The sequence below is a fragment of the Leopardus geoffroyi genome, chromosome A1, assembly GCF_018350155.1.
Source record: "Leopardus geoffroyi isolate Oge1 chromosome A1, O.geoffroyi_Oge1_pat1.0, whole genome shotgun sequence".
In the NCBI taxonomy this organism is placed as follows: Eukaryota; Metazoa; Chordata; class Mammalia; order Carnivora; family Felidae; genus Leopardus; species Leopardus geoffroyi.
In genome coordinates, this window is record NC_059326.1 from 160,655,485 (window position 1) to 160,670,040 (window position 14,556).

Consider the following 14,556-nt stretch of genomic DNA (forward strand, 5'->3'; position numbering starts at 1 on the left):
TTGTGTCCTCATTATGTTTGGCTTTCTGTGTTTTTTTTTTTTTTTTTTCCTGTGTAATAAGTGAAATAGCTACCTCATTCAGTCTTGATGGAATGTCCTTCTGTAGGTGATAAAACTTCTTGCTCAACCTTGCCATAGTTCTTTGTTGTCTCTTTAACCTTTGTAGTTGTCTAAACAGCGTGATTTATTGTTGATAAGTCCCTGTTGTTGAAGGTGTGCCAAGACCTGTCAGTTGCCCAAGGGAAGGGATCTCGTTTAACACAGCAGCTTTTAAAGTATGCAAATATATACAGCCCTGTGGTGCCATAATCATACTCTCTATTGACCTCCACACCATTTGATCTGGAGGTTCCCTCAGATCAAACTGCAGGTTCCAGTTCAATGTATTAGCTCTTTCCTGAGAGGTCTTGTTGAATTGTAGTGAGGTGTACAAGGATAATGTCACCCTGTTTATGTTCTCTGAAAGCCACTCCATATTCTCAAAATGTGAGGAAATCTGGATCCTGCCCCTCAGGCTGAAGTAGCAGGTTTAATAAATAAACATTTTCCCAGGAAGACTGGGGTTATGTTTCAGTCTTTTATCTGTGCAGTGCCCTAGGAATGTTAGCCTGCCAAGAACTGTGATTCTAATTTTCACAGTGACTTAGAACTCAGGAATGCCAGCCTCCTTGCCCACCAGGGCCAGGTGAACAAGGGACATCCCCTGTGTGGTTTGCATGTCTCTGCCAGCTTTACCAGGTAATCTGGAGAGTGTAGTGGAACAGGCAGACAGTCAGTGGCTCCAGAAAGGCAGAGGAAAAATGCTTTGACTGAATGCACCCACAGGCCACCTGGATGCTGCTGGCAAGAGTGCACATGCATCTGTGCACATGTATTGGCCCCAGGTTGGGAGCAAGGGGATGCCATGGCTGTGCTTACCTGCCTCAGCCAGAGTGGAGGATTAGTATGACTGCTTGAACTCTCCAGCCTCAGCAGAGCAGTGAGATAATGCGGTGACCACTCATTCTTCCTAACCCAGTGGGGCAGTGGGAAGGTACGGCATCCCAGAAGGGCTACTAGCAGTAACAGGATAGATGGAGAGTGCACAGAAGGCATCTGCTAGCCTTCCATCTCCAGAGAGATCCCAAACTTTCCCCTGACCCTCAAGCACATGCCCCCACAACAGCAAATAAGACCCCTTCACATATAGTATGGGTGTTTTTCAAATTGTTGCTTTTGGACTGTATCCCAGGGTGAGTGAGATGTATATGAGTCTTGTAAAAGGAGAGTCTTAGTTTCCTATAGCACTCTAGGTCTCTCAGAAGTTAGTCCCATTGGTTTTCTAAGACAGATGTTTTGAGGAGCTCATCTCTCTGGTGTAGATCCCAAGGATTGGGGTGTTTGATGTGGACCATTACCCCCTCACTCCTCCAGAAGTGCTACGCTGGTACGATTCCTCCCTATTGTATGTTGCCACACTTGGTATGGCATTTTGTGCTAATATCCTGTCTCTACCTCTTCCACCCATCTAGATGAGGTTCTTTTATCCTTCGTTGTGGGGAAGTACTTCATCTAGTTTTTATATATTTTTTTCAGAGAGAACTGATCCATATGTAGCTATAGATCTGTTGTATACTTTGTCTCTCACATTTTTAAAAATATTTATTTATTAAAATTCAAATTTGTTGCATTTAAGTTAAAATTTATCCACATTGACTCACGTCTTGAGCTCTAAATTAAAACCTCACTTGGGGGTTCCTGGATGGCTCAGTTGGTTACGAGTCCAACTCTTGGTTTTGGCTCAGGTCATGATCTCACAGTTCATGAGTTCAAGCACCACATTGGACTCTGCTCTGACAGTGCAGAGCTTCCTTGGGATTCGCTCTCTCCTTCCCTCTCTGCCCCTACCTCTCTCTCTCTCTCCCTCTTTCAAAATAAATAAACTTAAGACAAAAAACAAACTTCAACTGGGGTGCCTGGGTGGCTCAGTTGGTTTAAGTATCCAACTCTTAATCTGGTCTCAGGTCATGAGCTCGAGGTTAATGGGATCGAGTCCCACATTGGGCTCTGAGCTGACAGCTCAAAGTCTGCTTGGGATTCTCCATCTCTCTCTCTGCCCCTCCTCTTCTAGTGTGCATATGCATGCTCTCTGTCTCTCTCAAAATAAATAAAGTTAAAAAAAATCACTAAGAAAAAAACTTTTCTAAGAAAGCTATTTAACTTCAAACAAGATGAATTAACACCCACTGTGAGCCATTTTTATAACTATATAAAGAATTTTTCAATTAGTTCAGTGCTATAGCCAGAAGAGTTAAAATGAAAAGTACAAATGAGAACATAATTGGCACTGAAATTAAAAAAAAAAAAAACATAGTTCTATACTGTCTACACTCATGAGATGTCATAAAGAGTTATCACAGTGACTCAAAAGTATAAGTCTGTTGAGAGGCCATCTATCCTAATCTGATGGAAACTCTTTCCACAATAATCTCTAGTAAGCATTTTGAACATTTCTAAGAATAAGTATTTCATTACCTTCTCAGACATTTCCTTCCATTGTTGGGTATCCAATATTATTAGAGAGTTTTCCTTTATGTTGACATAAAATATTTAATTTTACAACTTCTCCACATCCCTACCTTTTGTTTGGATACATACAAAGCACAACACACTTATTCTTTATTGAACATTTGTAAAGCACATTTTCACTGCTGCACCAATATGGCTGTTGATATTTGAGAAATCTTTTTTGAAGTTAGATTTGGTACTCCAGAATGTAGTTAATTTAGACCAAGAGGCTTGATCTCATTGGCAAAGCGTAGGTATACTCCTTATATTATTCGACATATTTTTTAAATGTTTATTTTTGAGACAGAGAGAGAGAGACAGAGAGAGAGAGACAGATAGAGCATGAGCAGGGTAGGGGCAGAGAGAGAGACACATACAGAATCCCAAGCAGACTCTGACAGCCCAGAGCCCTATGTGGGGCTCAAACTCCCGAGCTGTGAGATCATGACTTAGGCTGAAGTCAGATGCTTAACCAACTGAGCCACCCAGGAGCCCCTGTTCAACATCTTGATCTTTGGTTTCCTCTTTCATGTCCATTCATGTCTAAAGGTTATCCTCTCTGAAAGAAAAGATAAAAGCAATATAGCAAGAGGAAAAATACAACGGTGTCATCCATTATTATTGCGGTAGTCATAAATGGGCTGTGCTCTGGAAGGAAAAGAATACATGCACAAATCCACTCTTGTGCAGTATCAGGTCAGGAAGTGTAGTTCTGTACTGTCCTCCTCTTTTGCCTTAATTAAACTAAAATTTTTCTTTGTATTGCCATAATCATTAGTCACAATTCTAATTTATTCAGAAATCATCCTTGATACTAGTGATATGCTTAAAAATCTAGGCTGACTTTTAAATTTCTTCTTGAATATACATTGTATTGAAAACTGACATGGGCAGTTTAGACAGGCACAGTTAGTAAATTCTTTTGGGGGTAGATAAGACTAAGTTTCAACGTTTATTTATTTTTGGGACAGAGAGAGACAGAGCATGAACGGGGGAGGGGCAGAGAGAGAGGGAGACACAGAATCAGAAACAGGCTCCAGGCTCTGAGCCATCAGCCCAGAGCCTGACGCGGGGCTCGAACTCACGGACCGCGAGATCGTGACCTGGCTGAAGTCGGACGCTCAACCGACTGCGCCACCCAGGCGCCCCAAGACTAAGTTTCAATAATTAGACATAGAAGAGGCTATTGTTGTCATCTCTTCAACCCAGATTAAACTCTGACACACATTCTGCTGTTAACTAGCAAATAGACAAAATTAAATGACTTATGTGACCTGGATGACTTCCGATGATCAATCCTTTTAGGACTCAAATAGCATCTGGCCTATAGACATAAGACAAATTTAACATAATTTTAGTAGCAGGATTTGTCTTTATAGACTCGGACAATGACCCTCTGAATTAGTGTAAGGTTATAGGTGTATTTAAAATTCGAGGATTAAGTAAATGGATGGTAAATGGTGCTAACTATGTTTCTCACACTGTCAGGGAGGTTTCAAATAAGCGAGGCAGGAGGGTAAAATGACTTATATGGCGCTGAATTAGCATTGAAGACACTAACATGAATGAATGTTTAACTTAACATTAATACCACTTGGTAGATATATAAATTACAAGCATGTCCATATTCCACAGGGTGGTATTTTTATACATATTTCCTAGCTCTGTCCACTTAGGGGGTCTTAAAGCAATGATCCTCCAGTGGCAGTGAGACTACTTGATCGTATCTTTGTTTCTGGTGTCATTCTCCAATGAAAGAAAACAATGCTCTGTAGATAAAATGGCTGGTTCTAAGACTTGGGCAGGAAATACATAAAATAAGCTTGGAGCATCTTTTACAGTTAGAAAGTAAGGAACTACTCAACAAATAAAGCAATGTGGTATATTAAAGAGATGGAGGAGAGCCAACGGGAAGAACTCCCAATGGCTAAAACTTGAACAATTTGAGTAACAACAACAACAAAAGGTAGTAATAGATTATAATTCAAATTATATAATAAATATGCATGAGTCCATAGTGATATAAATAACTGATTATATTAAGTAAACAGATGAGAAAGAAGAAACATCTTTCTCATACATAAAAATTCCAAATAATTTATGTAGATATATTCCTTTTCCAAAGATGATGGCACATAACTTTCAACTCCTTATTTGTGAGTATATTTATTGACTTTCTTCCAAACAGTATAGTATAGAAAGGGGAAAAATTAACTTTATGGTGGAAAATCTAGAAAACACTAATTTAGCCAGGTGATCAAGATTAACATCATTAGTGCTAAATATACTGATAGCATAGGTCCTTGATATGTGTTGAAAATGGTACTTCATATATGTGGTCTTCTATCCTGAAACCCATAACTTCTCTCTAATCATAAGAAAACATCATCCAAACATAATTGAAAGGCATCTACAAAATACTTAGCCAGGATTCAAAGCTGTCAAAATCATCAAAACCAGATAAAAAAAGGTAGGAAATTGTCATGGCACAAAAAAGCTTAAGGATGCATGACAACTAAATGTCATATGGTATCTTGGGTGGAACCCTGGAACCGAAAAAGTACATTAGGCAAAAACTAATGAAATCTAAATACAGTGTATGTGTGTGTGTGTGTTTCCATATATATCTATGTCTATATCTGTATGTATGCATATTAAACCTTTTAATGTCAATGTAAACATATATGTGTATATACTTATCAGATTTTGTTTTATACATCATCTAGTGAAGAAAACCTCTAGTGAAGTTTTACACCATTTCTTTTTTCTAGAACAAATCTTTTTCTCAATAAATCTTGAAAAACTAATTTTACCAATAAAACCCCATTACTAATATACATTATGCTAATTAATAAAAATTCTCATAAAGTTAGTCAAAGCACTTGTTAATCTTTAAAGTGATATATACCTTTAGAGTATATATTTCCAGTTATGTTTACTAAATGTCCCATGAATATGTATTGAAGCTCTGGAAACAGACACACACAAACACTCATATTCACTGTCTATGCTGAGGAGTTTTACAAAAAATTATGCATATCACAATGCTCTTATTTTTCTCTTATTTTTTGAGGTTATCTCTTTTTATACATAACATTCCCACAGAGTGTTTTGTGCAGCCTCGTCTATTTCTTTAGACACATTTGCCATGCTTTATTAGGTGTGATTAGTCATGACTACCAGTCAAGACTTTGTTTCAGAGAATTTCCTAACTATGTTTTCACTTCACATGCAGACTTTGCCCATATTAGCCATTTTGCCGTCATATACTATAAGAAACCAAGTTGTCTTTCACAAAAGGTTCTTGTAATATTTCTCCCCAATTGGAACTTGTCTTTATATTCATGTTATGCCAAGAAAGGTAGCTTAATTTATTTAGTATTTTGTTTTGAAATTGAGATATAATTGACATATAACATTGTATGAGTTTAAAGTGTACAAAGTGTTGATTTGATGTATTTATATATTGCAATATGATCACTCCTGAAGTGTCAGCTAACACCTCTGTTACTTCACATAATTACCATTTCTTTTTTGTGATGAGAACTTTTGAGATCTTTCTTATTTTCTCTTTCTACCTTGTCAGATATAATTTTCAACCTGTCAACTTTTTCGGATGTTTTATATTTATCCAGATGAGATACTCTTCTATGTATTCCTTCATTAAATTTTTTGAAAGATTTACTATATATGGTAAGCATAACTGAGATACATACCTTGCCACCAAAAGGTTTTAGCTTAATGTGTGGGTGGAGACAGGTAATAAACAGATAGTAATTATACTATGTGACAAAATTTAGGGTAAAGGTGTGTATTAGTGTTTATGAAAACTTATTCAAAGAGTTTCTATACCAGCCTTTCTGGGAGTGATTGGTTATAGATGGCTTTGAGTACCTTCCCAGAGGAGGGGTCACTTGAAATGAGTCTGAAAATATAAAGTGTGATGGATGGGACTATATGGAAGAGACAATGCAGGGTGAACTTTAGTTCAATGTTAAGAAATGCTCTGGGATGCAATTAGATGAGGAAATGAAGGTTGGATGTAATTGAAGAGTAGCAAGAGATGAGACTGCGAAGGGAAGCAGAGAATATATCATGATAGGTTTTCTATGTCATGTTAAAAAGTTTGAGTTATGTCAGGGACTTGACATAATCAGGTTTGTGTATTATAAAACTCATTCTAGGAATAATAAAGAGACACGATTGAGAAGGGCATAGTAAGAATCAGGCAGAACACAGCTGTTACCACTAAGATTTAGTTGAAAAATGATGAGGTAATGAATTATAACAATGGAAATATGAATGGAAAGATGAATCTCCAGTGTCAATCATCATACCCATTAAAGTAAGCACCTAAAAACTTTAATAAGTGCATTAATGAATAAAATTAAGAAATTTAAGGTACATATTTGGATAGGCAGGTAGAATGTCTGACTTTGATTGCATGAGTTGCAATGATGACAATTTTGACGTAAGCACAGGTAGAGGTAGAAGAGCCAAGTGGCAGGAAATTTAAAGGAACATATTTCCAGCAAAGAGAAAACTATTGTTCTTAGGACTCTAATGGTTCCAGAAATACTTTTTAAGACATAAATCTTAGATTACTCATATCTGAGAAATATATACACTACCATAAAAATACATATTTATGTTCTCTTATGTCCACCAAAATGTTATTTTCTGGTTTATAAATTTCCATATAAATATCGTATTACAGTTTAACATACAATACTCCTCTGCTTTCTTCCTAGTCTCTCTGCCTCTTTTTCCTTCTTCTTTAAACCTGTGTACATCATTAGCCATGTGTTCTACTAGTCTATCCTGAATATAACTTGCAGGACTTTAATCTGTGCCTACAACTTCTAACCTGTTTGGACTACTTAGGGAAAAGAACCAGGTCAAGCGTTCAAGTCTGTTTTGATTTGACAAGCTGCCAATCCAGTTACAGCATTTCACAGTATCTGAAAGTATGGGCCAATAGAGCCTGGAAACATCAGTGCCCACTACGTAACACTATCCCACCTCCATGTTCCTAAGCATGTCTCAGAAAAAGGCAAATGGACACAAGGAAAGCCTTAAAGAACTCTACTGCTACCATGCAAGTTAGGAGGATCCATTGCGGATTTGTCAGCAGCTCTCTTTTAAAGTCTTTGAATTTAGCAGACATGTTCAAAGGGAACACTGTGAAGACAAATTGTTAGATTTAACCTAATCTTCCTGTACTTCACATTTCTACAAAATGTCTTCAAGCTTTCTTGTTTTTTATCTGCTCTGTTAGGCTTCTGTCTACTTGATTTGGCTTCCCCCAAGGTTTTGTTTTTTGCTTTAAAACTGGTGTTCTCCATCCTCCTTAGGTATGATATGAACAGTCACTACCTTTTCTCATCTCTCTGGCTTGATCTTATTCCTCCATGGATTGGCCCTAACTCTCTTAGGCCAGCCTATGCTTCTGCAATTACCCTGGAGGACAAGGCAGGACAAGAGCGTTATGGAAATGATGGAGAGGAAATGTCTTTTACTTACAAGTACTGTCTTTTAAAAGTATTCCTTCTAGATGCCAATCATTGTTTCAAGGAAAATAAAAGCTGATGAAATGAAAGTACCTGTTTTTATAGTCACCAGGTTAATGAAACTGGATTTGGATGAGTCAAAACTGAAGAATCTCTTTGGTATTGATATTAGCTGATATATAGATGATTTGAAAACAAAAACTGATTCAACCATATATTTATTGTCTCAGTAGCATAATCTTACCTGTATAGCTTATAATTTTAAAATATCCATTTACAGATAAGGAAATGAGTTTTATGGTAATATACAACTTGATTAAGGTCATTCAATATTTATATATGGTTCAGCCTTTCTACCCCCTCTGAACTAGGAATCTGTTAACATGAGTTCATATTTCTAATTCACATACATATTTCGTCATAATAAACAGACTCTGTATATGTTAAGACTTAAAATGTTGACTGTGATATGCATTTTAAGATTTAACATATACTTCTCCTAATTTAAAAGTGATGGTACCTTTTGTACAGGTGAATTGTCTTTAGAAATAAGATTATATTTAGTTCCAAACCCTAAAATCATGAATGGATTATGAACTTACTCTGAGAATTGAAAGGCAACAAAGCATAAGGCTTAAAAATTTAGTCTTGAACTTGATTACCCGGGTCAGTCAGTTTCTGGGATTGCCACCTGTTAGCTGTGTGACTTTTATAAACTTTTTGTGTCTAGTTTTTTTTTTTTCATGTATAAATTAGTAATAAAATATTTTTCTTAGAGGGTGGTTACAAATATCAAATAAAATGCAAATATCAAACCACTGGCCCATAGAAAATGATACCTAGATGTGCTCGTTAAATAGTTAAGAAAATGCTTTACCATAAAATATTATACAGAGTTAATGATGAGAGATGTTATGTTAAAGTAGTGGTAATTTCCTTCAGCTTGGAATAATACTCAGATTCCTAATGTTGAGAGACAAGACAACAAGGCATTCTAATAAAATTAGGATTTCAATGTTATTTTCTTTCTAAATATGTTGATTTTATAACTCAGATTTCTATGTGTATATTACTAATATTTTTATTATCTGTTTAAAATGTAATATATTGTAACATACAAGTAAAAATAATAATAATGTGGTCAAGAAAACCAATAGGACTGACCACATTGCTTATTCATAAAATTTGATTTATAGCAATTATTACCAGTGTTGTTTAGTTTCATATGTAGTGTCTTATCAACAAATAGTATGACTCTTGAAGGTCAAATATGAAATAAAAAATATATTGTGCATCTGCTAGTTCATTGTATTTTAAATGGCAAAGTGGTTGGCAATTGCTTTATTGAAAATTTAATTTCCTTTTCATATCTTTCATCCTCTGTGGTTATATAAATGGCTGTATTTGCAATCATGTCTTTTCACAGATAAAAGTCCTTTGGGTTCAGTCATTGGTTAAATTTTTAAAATAAATACTGTTAAGAGAATTATATATACCATATTTTTCCCATTTACTTAATCTAATTATGACCAAATTATTTATATTACTGAAACTTAACTTTCTCTATCAAATCCTTTTACATTGCTGCTATTTGAAATTTGTTTTCTTCATTGCTGTACTGGTTTTTCCTTTTATTATCATGGCTGAAGAACTATGTAGAAAAAATGTATATAAAGTAAGATAACCTTATTTTCCTTAAAAATTTTTTTTAACACTTATTTATTTTTGAGAGACAGAGCTTGAGTGGGGGAGGGGCAGAGAGAGGGGGAGATACAGAATCCAAAGCAGGCTCAAGGATCCTAGCTGTCAGCACAGAGCCCGACGTAGGGCCTGAACCCAGGAACCATGAGATCATGACCTGAGCCAAAGTCGGATGTTTAGCTGACTGAGTCACCCAGGTGCCCCAGAAGGTAGCTTTATTTTTAATGGTGAATTAATTTTATAATCTTTAGATGTCTATCAATTGAACTTTCTTGGTCAAAATATACTCTGTATGCTACAAAAGAATTCAAACATACTCTTGTTGAGGAATTATTGTCACAGTAAAAGATAAAATATGTTCAAACACATATCAAGACATTTTTGTTTCACATTAAAATGAAAGAGAAAAACACCATTTTCATATTTCATAAATTTTGATTGAATTAGCAATATTTACATTGTTTAAAAAAATCCTTCTTGTTGAAATATGAAAATTTTTGCCCTAAACCTTTGGATTTTCATTTTGATTATTCAAAATTCACTTGGGTCATTGTTTTTTCTTTCCATTTTAGTTACTACTGTAACATGTGATTAAAAAATTTTTTTTCAGTGTTTATTTTTGAGAGGCAGAGAGAGACAGAGTATGAGTAGGAAAGGGGCAGAGAGAGAGAGAGGGAGACACAGAATACAAAGCAGGCTCTAGGCTCTGAGCTGTCAGCACAGAGCCCGATGCAGGGCTCGAACCCACGAACCATGAGGTCATGACCTGGGCCGAAGTTGGATGCCCAACCGACTGAGCCACCCAGGCACCCCTAACATGTGCTTTATCTAAATACAAAAGGGTTGATCTAAAATCCTCCCATGATTGGTGGCCCTTATCTCTCATACAGAAATTCATGGCCATTTTAATTTGTGTTGATACACTTAGTTGTGGTCAAGTGAGGCAATAGCTATCTCTACTTACTATGTTTTATTTTTTTAGTTTATTTATTTATTTTGAGATAGAGATAGAGAGCGAGAGTGTACACATAAGTCGGGGAAGGGGAGAGAGAGAATCCTAACCAGGCTCCATGCTGTCAGCACAGAGCACGATGTGGGACTAAACTCACAAACCTTGAAATCATGTCTTGAGCTGAGTTCAAGAATCAGATGCTTAACTGACTGACTTGCCCAGTGCCCTAGTGAATCGGAGCTTCTATTAAGTGGAGATGCCAGGGATCGAAACTGGGGCCTCATACATGCAAAGCATGTGCTCTACCGTTGAGCTACATCCCCATGTAATTAAAAAAAAATGTCTAAACATACACTATTACAGATCCATCCACTTTTTGTTTACAATACAGGAAAATATTTATTCATACAGACACACCGAGATCAAGCCATATGTACAGATTTTTGCCTGGTATGTTTTTTGTCTTTTAATTCTTATTTACTAGAGAACTTCATATTAGTGTATGTCCTCATTCTGTATGGATAGTATGAAGACTCTTCTTTTATCGTTTGGTCCTGCAGTGTTTCTTGTATTATGTCTTCATTTAATCCTGAGAGGGGTTATTCTGAAATGTTAAATTTCTTTTATGAAAGTTGACATGCTAATTGCATACAGTTCTGAACATGTGCAATTTCCCAAACTTTTCACTTCAAAGTATAGACCAACACTTTGCAACTTTGTTCAATAGAACATCAGGATCCCACTATTAGGTTTGGAAACTATAAGCTATTTTATCTTACCTTAGGATATCTATAATTCACATTACCATGTTAAAGGCTATAGAATGTCATACTCTGAAGAAATCAGCTTAATTCTGTTTACACTAGTGTTTTCCCATTTTAGACCATCATATCTTTATTATTATTTTCCTTAACTCTTAGATAGTGGTGTAAATAAGTACTCTGTATAACTGGAAAGTATTGTAATTTCTTTGGCTCTACTAATACCTTTCTTATAAATACTCTGAAGATCTTTGCAAAGCTATGACCTAGTGGGTTGAGATTCTTCCCTGTTGTCCATTTTATGAAATATGCCTGCTGCATGTGCCTAAGAGTGAATGCCATCCCCATCTTTTCAGCAGTGGTGGGAATTTATGTAAACCACCTTGACTGTAGAATAGAATTAATTTGGGGCTAAGTAATACTTCAGTGATTGCTCCTTGCTTAATCAAAAGAATTACTTTGCTTACTTTTGTCCATGCCTAATTCATCTTACATTATAAATACTAAAACTAAGATTTTGATGTTTAATTTTGTCATGCTAACCTTTTCTGCTTGAAATGACTGGACTAAGTAGTTGACCAAGTCATATATCAATACTTATATCTGTATACACATTTTTTGTCTACACACACACACACACAGACACACAAATAATATCCTGTATAAAATATCTACTAAGACAGGCAAAGCAAACTTACCTTCCTGTAGTTTAGAGACTAATATGTACACAGTATGTGTCTAACTTCCTCTGTACTGTCAGTCACAAATCTCTAAACTGTTTTTTTAGCTAGGAAAGAAGTGGATGCTTACTTAGACATTGAAGAAAGGTTCAGAACCAACATTTTAACATGGAGATTAGCCCAGGAGAAACAGATGGCAAAGTAGGAGTCCAACCTCTTTTTTGATGCTAGGAAGTATGGTTGGACAGGTGCCCCTCCTGTGACCTTGTATCCACTCTTGTTGAGGATCTGGATCCTGGTGGATTGATGCAGAGCCATGGAAGAGTTTCGCAGCAGAGGAGAGTTCCCACAACAGTGATGCTGGGGCAGGATCCTAGTCTGACTCTTGCTTTAGTAAGAACTGGAGTGTTTGCTGCTGCCTAGTCACCATTCTTCTTTGTTCCCACTTATTTCCTGGGCCTGTTCACTGGGTATTTATTCAATTCTGTGACTTCTCTGTTATCCTTAACGTGATACATTTGCTTCTTAAATTAGAATTGTTTGTGTAGCTTGATTGACATACCTATTGTGAAAGGCCTACGGTAGAGGGAAAGAAGAACAGAGGAAAATCAGTGTATAAAGAACATCACATTAGCTGTGAGAATTAAAACCTCAGTAGCAAATCCCCAGCAACCAAGGGAGGAAAATCTGAAGTACACTATTTGAAATGAACTGAAATATTTAGTTTCTATAGGTTCTTCTCTACGAGGAATTGAGAGCCATGTGTGCATGCTCATTAAATTGATTCTCTTGGAATTCTCTGACATTGATAAAAATGAGGACAGTGATTGAAATCCAAGTCTATAAGAGCTTGTTAAGGTTAGTTTCATTTGTACAGCTTTCTATAATCAAGTTAAGCTAAACTATCATAAATATATTGCATTGTCTGTTATGCTTTTTAAAATGGAATTTTTAATTCTATATTTTCTTTATGCTTGGCAATATTTTTTTCAATCACTGTGTACAGATGACTCCATTAAGTTACATCAAGTTCTCTTTCCTTGAACATTTTGCATATATAAATGGGCCTCAGGCATATTGTAGAAGGAGAATGGTGGTTTTGGAACTCTGATTCTTCTCCCCTTCCCTTACCAACTCTGGTATCTCCTGTCTTCGGCTTTCTGGTCACCACTTAGGCCCCTTGATTCTCAGCTATATGACTTAATGAAATTCGAATTTCTCCTTGAACCCTCCATCTCCTTGGCCCCCTTTGTAGTCAGTTGCAAAGTGATATAAATGCAAGTCTCCACTGGAGCCTGACTGGTCTCTTGTAATTGGGCTCTCATGATTTTTAAGCTGGGCTCCTATAATTATCACATGGCTTTCCCACTTGATTCCGAAACAATTTACCTTCCTGGTTTGCCCCTTCCAAATCTTGAAAATGGACTCCCCACTCTGGCATGTGTGGTCCTTCACAGTATGACTCACACCATGTGTCCAGGTTGGTGAGCCTCAGTAGTTCTCCTAGGATTTTTCTATCCTGTATTCAAACTCACCCACATGTTGAAACACAATTTAAGTTCCCCACTTCTGTGTTTTTGGTTCTTTTTTGCTATTTCTGCTACAGTTCAGAATAACTGACCTATACAAATTAGTTATTATGTGCCAAGCTTTCCCTAAGCTTTTTATTTGTTTTATTTCACATAATATTCATAGTAACCCTATGAAGTAGAAAACGAAATTGTACTCATTTTATAGCTGCAGGAACAGAGAACCAAAACACAGAAGTAACATGCCCAGGGCGGCAAGTCTAATAAGTGAAGGAACCAGAATCTGACCCCAGGGAATCATAACCAGCAACGTCACCTAATTAATGAACATATGTTGGATAGATAAAAATATTCAAGAGGACATGTTCATTACTTCATCATGGTTACCATTCAGGATGGATAGTGAAATGTCATTTTTCTTGTTAGTGTTCATAATAAAGAAAAGGGGGAAGAAACGGCCCCTATACTGTGTACAAAATTCTACTCATCTTTCAAATTCCATGTCAAATGATACTCCTTGCAGGAAGATTTTCTTCATTCTCCCCAGACGAAATCCATTCTCTTTTCAACCCCCCCATACTACCTTTCTCCCATTTCCCTTACCCACTCTATTTTGGCAGGAATTAGGACTCTTCTAGTGGCTCGTGTGTTTCCTTTAGGCTATCAGCTATTTTCCTTATCCCTTTGTCTCCTTATCCCTTATCTCATATCTTCCTTATCCCTTTGTCCCCTGAAAACAGTAGGTACTCAAAAGTATTTGTTATTAGTATCAAACTTTTCTGGACACAGAATTACAAACAATAACAGCTAAACTTACATTGCCTTTGATGCCTTTGATGTCCAAATGGAAGCATTGTTATTATTTACTGAAGAAAT

General features: G+C 36.4%; 1 non-coding gene across 1 annotated transcript; it reads right to left on the reverse strand.

Annotated features, from left to right (window-relative positions):
- Positions 1-10,961: 10,961 nt before the first annotated feature.
- On the reverse strand, positions 10,962-11,033 carry TRNAA-UGC. The gene has a single exon. It is a non-coding gene; the product is annotated as a tRNA-Ala (tRNA).
- Positions 11,034-14,556: the final 3,523 nt, after the last annotated feature.